Source organism: Meriones unguiculatus, chromosome 19 (assembly GCF_030254825.1).
Source record: "Meriones unguiculatus strain TT.TT164.6M chromosome 19, Bangor_MerUng_6.1, whole genome shotgun sequence".
Taxonomy (NCBI): domain Eukaryota; kingdom Metazoa; phylum Chordata; class Mammalia; order Rodentia; family Muridae; genus Meriones; species Meriones unguiculatus.
This window is the reverse complement of record NC_083366.1, coordinates 49801640-49808497: the sequence shown is the minus strand read 5'-3', so window position 1 is coordinate 49808497 and position 6858 is coordinate 49801640. Positions and strand designations below refer to the sequence as shown.

At 48.0% G+C, this 6858-nt stretch overlaps 1 pseudogene; it reads right to left on the bottom strand.

The window, feature by feature from the left end:
• Positions 1–5005: 5005 nt before the first annotated feature.
• Positions 5006–6513, bottom strand: LOC110540283 (small ribosomal subunit protein eS4-like; annotated as a pseudogene).
• Between the last annotated feature and the right edge of the window lie 345 nt (positions 6514–6858).

The window sequence follows — 6858 nt, the reverse complement described above, 5'->3', positions numbered from 1 at the left end:
AACCACGGATGTTGCTTGGTTCAGGAGCAGAGGGGATGGAGTAGGTGACACAGGGTCGGGTTCAGGTAGATGGGGCCAGCGAAGTCCCCAGAGATGGGCAGGGGAACTTTTGGGAGAACCAGAGGTGCCAGAAAGCACCTGGTCACCGAGGAGGGGGCGGGGCCGCGCCGCCGGCCTCTCCCCAGAGAGAGATTCCATTTGAGAACCTGAGCCACCAGCTCCCGCCGGGGCGCTCAGGGAGTTGGGGGTAGGGAAGATAAGAAGGAGCGCAAACCCATCTGTCCTGGATTTGGGGGCTCACAGGTTTCCAGCAGTCAGTCCACACGTTTCGTAAATGAGAGAGGGCTCTCAGCTCCCCCCCCCCCAAATGAGCGGCAGAGGGTGTTATTTACTTCCAGCAGGCTGGGAAAGGGGGTGGGGGTGTGCAGATAGAGGGCAGCGGGGAGGACGATAGGGAGAGAACGCTGCTGGAGTCTGGGGGAGCCAGGAGCGGCGCTCCACCCTGTTGATTTAGAGTCTTGATACCTTAGAATCCCCAGTGTTGCCCCCAAGGTTTAATATTTCAAGTAAATGCGGACCCCAGTGTGATTTTACTTCTGGAATTGTTCCTGCTCTCCAGATAAGAGCATGCATACGGGAGACTAATCCTCTCCCAGATGGTGGATGCTTGTATTTGGGCTGGAAAGTCTGTGAGTGCTCGTAAGTGTGTATTGAGTATTGAGTATGGCGTGGCTATAGCCAGCCATCTTGAAGTCAGAAGGGCTATAATCACCAGTACAAGACCCCCACACACCCCACCCCCGGCAAGAGGGGGCCTCCTAAGAGTCTTCCATGGGAAGTGGGGAGGGGGGGAAACCCGAAGCAAGGGGCCCCTCCCCTCCCCCAGGGGAGATGGAGGAGGCTCTTTTTCAAAGGTATAGTTGCTAGGGAGTCACCCATGCCCCTGCCCCAATTGAACTATTGGTTCACCAAGCCAGACTTGAGTTGAAAGGGCTCCTTTGGGCTGTTATTAAATGTGCCTTGTCTGGGGTGAATAGAGACGTTTGTTAGTTTCTTCCCAGGAACTACAACACATGTAGTTGATACAGGGAGGTGACTTGGAGGACCTGGGACCCATTTTATAACGAACGCGGTGCGATTAAGGCTTAGCCAGGGTGGACAAAGGAGCAGGCAGGTGGAACTGGCAGTCCTTAGCACAAGTAAGTGTTGAGGGAAAAGGTCATCCTGCCCCCTGGGTAAATCTGTTATTTTCTCAGGAACCTCGGGCTGACTTCGGAGCTTTGTGCTAGAGATAGAGATGCCCAGTCCTGGGAGAAGGCAGAACAAAAGCTCTCGCTCCTTCCCTCCCCCTCTCCCCAGCCTGTGAGGCTGAGGCAGATCCATCGTGAATCCCTGCCTGGGGAGGAGGGGCCAGATGGGCCGGTTGCTCCCCTCAGTTCAGGTTATTACTGTGAAATGATTAAAGCGCCCTTCGCACATTGGCGACTCACAGCCTATTGGTGAGCCCTGCCATCCGACTGCCCCTCTGGTTCCCCACAGAGGGCCCTTTGAGCGCAGCGGACCCTACACCTCCACCAAGTTGTGGGTGGGTCCGTTCTTGGCACAAAGAGGCTCCTTTGCTGAGGCTATGGCCGCCGAGGCAGGGGCAGGGCTATTTCGGTGCTTGCGTTCTCTTCGTGGCGACAAAAAAACAAGCACATCCACCCAGTAAATAAAGGCGAAGCCAATGAAAGCAGCTGTATTTCAAGGAGAGCCGGGGAACAAGCCAGGGAATAAATGAACAGAGCCAGCGACAAAATGTCCATTCATTGGGTTCACTCGGCAAACATTTACTGAAGGCATCTGTGCACCCGGCACCGTACTGAAGGCTGGAGAGGCACAAAGATGCCCTTGAGAACTCTGACCACCGCCTCCCCTTCACTGCATTGGCTGCATATTAACCACACACAGCACCTTAAGGAGCTGGGGATACGTGGGATGTTTGAATCATCTGCAAAACATGAATGAATTCCACAAGTGATATTCAGCATCTGCTCCAAAGGTCTTGTTTGTAATCCCAGTATATAACTCACTGATTCTAATGATACTTGTACCTAGTTTTATCCAGAACCCCTCCCTTTGATTGGTGAGTAGCCAATCCTACAATTTTTGAAATCCTACCATGTGCCAGGCCTCGGGCACATCACAAAATGACAAAGCACTTGTACTATATCTCACACGCCAAGGACATCACATGGCAAGAGTGTCATCTTAGGTCCTTCCTTGTCTTAAAAAGTCACTAATGGGAATCTCTCACTCTTAAGACTGAACTCTGAATCCTCCTCAGAGGATCCATCTCCAAACAATTACCAACAATTTGGGATCAAGTGAGTCTTGGAAGGACATTTAACCCCACATAGTTCTGCTCGGTCCTGAGACTGGAATCACAGCAGCTTTGTGGGCACCATGAGCAAGTCTCGCCTCCCATTTCAAGACGTCCTTCACCCCAGTAATTTTCCCTCAAATTCTGAAGTAACTTGATAATTTTTGAACTTCGAAAGTGTTGATTAAAGCCAGGTGCGGTGGCACATGCCTGTAATCACAGCACTCAGGGAGGCAGGAGCAAGTGGATCTCTGTGAGTTTGAGGCCAGCCTGGTCTACAAAGGGACAGCCAAGGCTACACAGAGATGTCAAAGATCAACTTCAACACCACAAAGTAAACTGAATCAGGGTGTCGATCCATCTGGCTGCTGGCTGATGACTCAGCAGACATTTTCTGAGGATAATTTTCCAGGCAGGAACTGATAGTTACCGACCGTGGCTTCCGTTGATAGTGGCAAACTGAGGGGTCAGAATTATGTTGCAGGTGGTAGGCCAGTGCTGGTAGCTTCCAGAAATGAGCTTACACCTGTTATGCTAACGGGGGCTCTTAGCTCTAGCAGGGGGCTTTCCACTGATAGTGGCAAAACCTCTGAAAAAGAAAAGGTAGAAAGAAAAAGACCACACAGACATACACACACTTGATAAAGTAAGACAGACTCCAGCAGTTAGGCTTCAACAAGCTTCTTCTCTTCATTTAGCTTCTCTTACAGGCTTCTTCTCCAAACTTCCCTAACTTCACACATACACACAAGCATACATACATACATAGACACACAAACACACACGTATCTTGGTGGATGGAACAAACTCTGAAGAGCAAATTTTTTATGTATGTATGTATGCTCATGTTTTATGTATTATGGCTGAAAAACAAATATAAAAAAACAAATTATTCCCAAAAACCCATATACATTTGTAACTAAGCAACTTGTTATAAATTAACAAGGTGACCAAGCAAGGTAATTTCTCAGCCTTTTTTTTTTTTCCAAGCAGGCTAAAGTTTGAGGTTACAAAGAATCAATTATCTTAAAAAGTAATCTTATAAAAATCTTAAAAGAATCACAAACCTATGCTTTTATATAAAAAAAATCAGCCATCTCTACTTTAAATCTTTAAGGTGCACATCTACTCATTAATAATTTTTATTAAATCATATTAGGAAGCTGAGGGCAAAAACAGGCATAAGAAAATTGTCTTAGTCTTCAGCCCAGCTTGGGAGCCTCATGTCAGCCAATGTTACTCTGGGCTATTGTCTTTGCTCACCAACCTTAAAAAGTTCCTGGCTTTACTATTAAGAGTGTATATTTTCCTGAACTTCAAACTGTTTCCTAAGGTTTTCTATGTCAGAGCCACTAGCAAAAGCATCTTTACCTAACCTTGCTGAACAAATTATTTCTCCAAATTCTTTCTGAGGGTAGTGGTCACTGCTAGCAACCTACACCTGTAGGTTCTTTCCAAGGATGGTGGTTGAATCATTAATCTGCTCCAGCAGCAACGCCTGAAAGAGATCAAGCCTTGTTATTGTGAGTGACAGTGATGCTGCCCCGTGAGGGGCTGGAAAAGTGATTAGTGTTTTCATACAACTCATATATTATGGGGGATGTGGTGAACACAGGGACAACAAGCAGAGCTGTACTCCATAACTGCATGGAATCCTGAGGACATAGTATTCAGGGTTATGCCTCTCCAAGACACCCACTATGGGTCTGCTAACTCATGGACTGCATTCCACAAGTTCTAGGGCAACTTTAGAACTTATTCCCCCTGCAAGTCCCCTGACACAGAGAAACCCTGTCTCAAAACAGTATTGATTAAAGGTACATTATTCTCCTGATGTATTCATTACGTCTAGGTTATTAACCCTTGGTATTGTAGTCATTAAAAACAAAGAGATAAATACTGAAGATGGTTCGTCTTCAGGATCTTCATCTATGGCTAAAGATACACAATTTAAAGATATACAACTTGCAGTAAGAGGAAGTAAATAAAAAATCTCGACAAGATGGAAAGACGGGAATTTATTTGTTGAATAGGTGTGTTGGTCCTTTTTCTGTTTATTTTTTATTTTTTTTAATATAAAAGAGCTGGGTATTTTATTCAGAAAGCAGGTCATGGTCTGGAGGTCTGAGAATATGGTACTGTAACAACCGCGACCTGCAACTGCAGGGTTCTAGTGACGACTTTCTGAGGAAACAGCATGGCTAGTGGCACCAAGGATGGGAATATGATCACCTGATAAGACAGGAAACCAGAGAGCTTCAAGGGCTAGGCTCATATATTTATAATGGCGCGCTCTTTAGGGAACCCAGCTGGGGTCCCTGGAGAAACACATTAGTCTCTCCTGTGTGCCAGGCTCCCAGTTACACCCCCTTTACACGAGGCCTCACCTCTTAAAGGTTTGCTCACCTGAATATCATCACACTGAAGAACAGGCCTGTGGCACATGAACTTTTGGTGCACACAGTCAAGCTGTATTCAAACCGAAGCAAACGGAACTGCTCCACTTGGCCACTCCTGTCACACTCACTGCCTGGGAGGGCCTGTAGACACTCCTGTCAGTAGCTACAGGAACAGGGGCAGCTCTAGAGCCTGAAGACATTCGACATGAGTCTTTCAAAAGATGATCCAGATAATCTTTGGGTGCTGGGTGGGGAGAGGGCAGAATGGGAATCTTCTGTCCTAAGTACAACACTTGGCTTTGGAGTTCAACTTCCTCAGGAACAGAAATCATGAACTTTCATTCCCACGAAAGCCCAAATCACTCACAAAGTGCCCACTAAGTAAAGAGGAGGAGCCCAGCAGGAGCGTGGGGTAGACAAAGGCCAGGGAGGGCTGGGAACCCTCCACCACAAGGACTCCATAAATCTTCTGATGATGCCATGTAGGACACTGGCAAACTGCCAGGGTCTCCAACACATTCATTGCGCTTTCCTGAGTTTTTTGTTTTTGTTTTGTTGTTTGTTTTTAAGTTTGCTTCCTTTTAGTTCAACATGCTGCTTAACTTGAAGTGTAAACAGATATAAACGCCTCCCCCCACCCCCTGTCCCTCAGAGTCCTTGTCACCCACTCTGCTTGGTCGCCAGCCTCCTGTCTCTCACTTCGTCGATGGTAAGGCAGATTCCTTTTCCTCGTGGAAGGAAAAATCCACGGCTTGTTGCCCTGGACGAACAGAAGATGTTGGAGAGGCGGGTGGCGAAGCCATTGCCATTGGCATCTTTCACGTGCACCGGGTCGAAGGGGCTAGGGTGGCGCTCGCGGTTGGTGATGATGCCGAAGCGCTCCAGGTTGGCGCCTTCGGTCACCACACATAGGTGGCCAGTATCGAACTTGATGGCATCGGTGATCTTGCCAGTGTCCAGTATGATCTGCACGGAGTCGTTGACCTTGATGAGGTGGTCAGGGTAATGGATGGTACGCGCGTGCAAGTTGCCCTTGGTACCCATGAAGACCTTCCTCACCTTGCACTGCTTGCACTTGGTTGGCCTCCTCAGGCGTGATGTGGTGTACCGCAAAGCAGCCCTTGGTATCGGTGTCGTAGACCAGGCAGAGGTTCCCGTTGCTCTTATCAATGCGGATGACCTCCATGGAGGCGTGCTGGGTAGGCCACATCAGCTGCGGCCTTACCGTCAACCTTAACGAGGCGCTGCACTTAGAGATAGACCTCTTCACGTCCTTGCCCATCAGAGCGTACTGGAGTCCGTTCCTGAGGAAGGTGCCAAGCCGCAGGCACTCCCGCTGGTGATGTGGGCCGGCAGACGGATGGGGCTCAAATATGCCTGTCTGTTTGGGACAACCAAAGGCTTCAAGGTGTTTCTGAGAACCCAGAGCCATGGCGGAACTGCAATCGGAAACAGGCCCTTCTCCTTCCCAGAGCACAAGCGGAGTGAGCTTTCTCGAGTTTATTGCTCAAGTTCTCTAAGACCATGTCCTAGACATATTTTGTTCCAGGCAGCCCAGGACCACCCTGGGACCCATCCACCGAAGGTTTGTGCTTAACAAAAGAGTAGCTTAGAGCTGTGACACATCACACCTGTGGGTGTTGGGCAGGGTTTGTGTATCCCTCCCGTTAGTGGGTGGAGAAGGTAGAAAGCCTCTCTCCGGAAGTTTTTGGTAAAACTGTATTCATTTTCAGCCCCAGGTTTGCTACATTATTGCATAGCTCCCAGAATATGATCTGACTGGGGCATTGAGGGAATGAAAAAAAGAAAGAAAGAAAGAAAGAAAGAAAGGAAGGAAGAAAGGAAGGAAGAGAGAGAGAGAGAGAGAGAGAGAGAGAGAGAGAGAGAGAGAGAGAAAGAAAGAAAGAAAGAAAGAAAGAAAGAAAGAAAGAAAGAAAGAAAGAAAGAAAGACACATCAACAGAAGAGCTTGAATCAGGTGGACTGGACTCTGATGAAATGGCTGCAGCAGCCCAGAAATTCAGTGTGCTTATTATATTATAATTGAATGCAGAGGCGGGGTGATTGCATATTGAATACGGAGGCAGAATTCATGGTA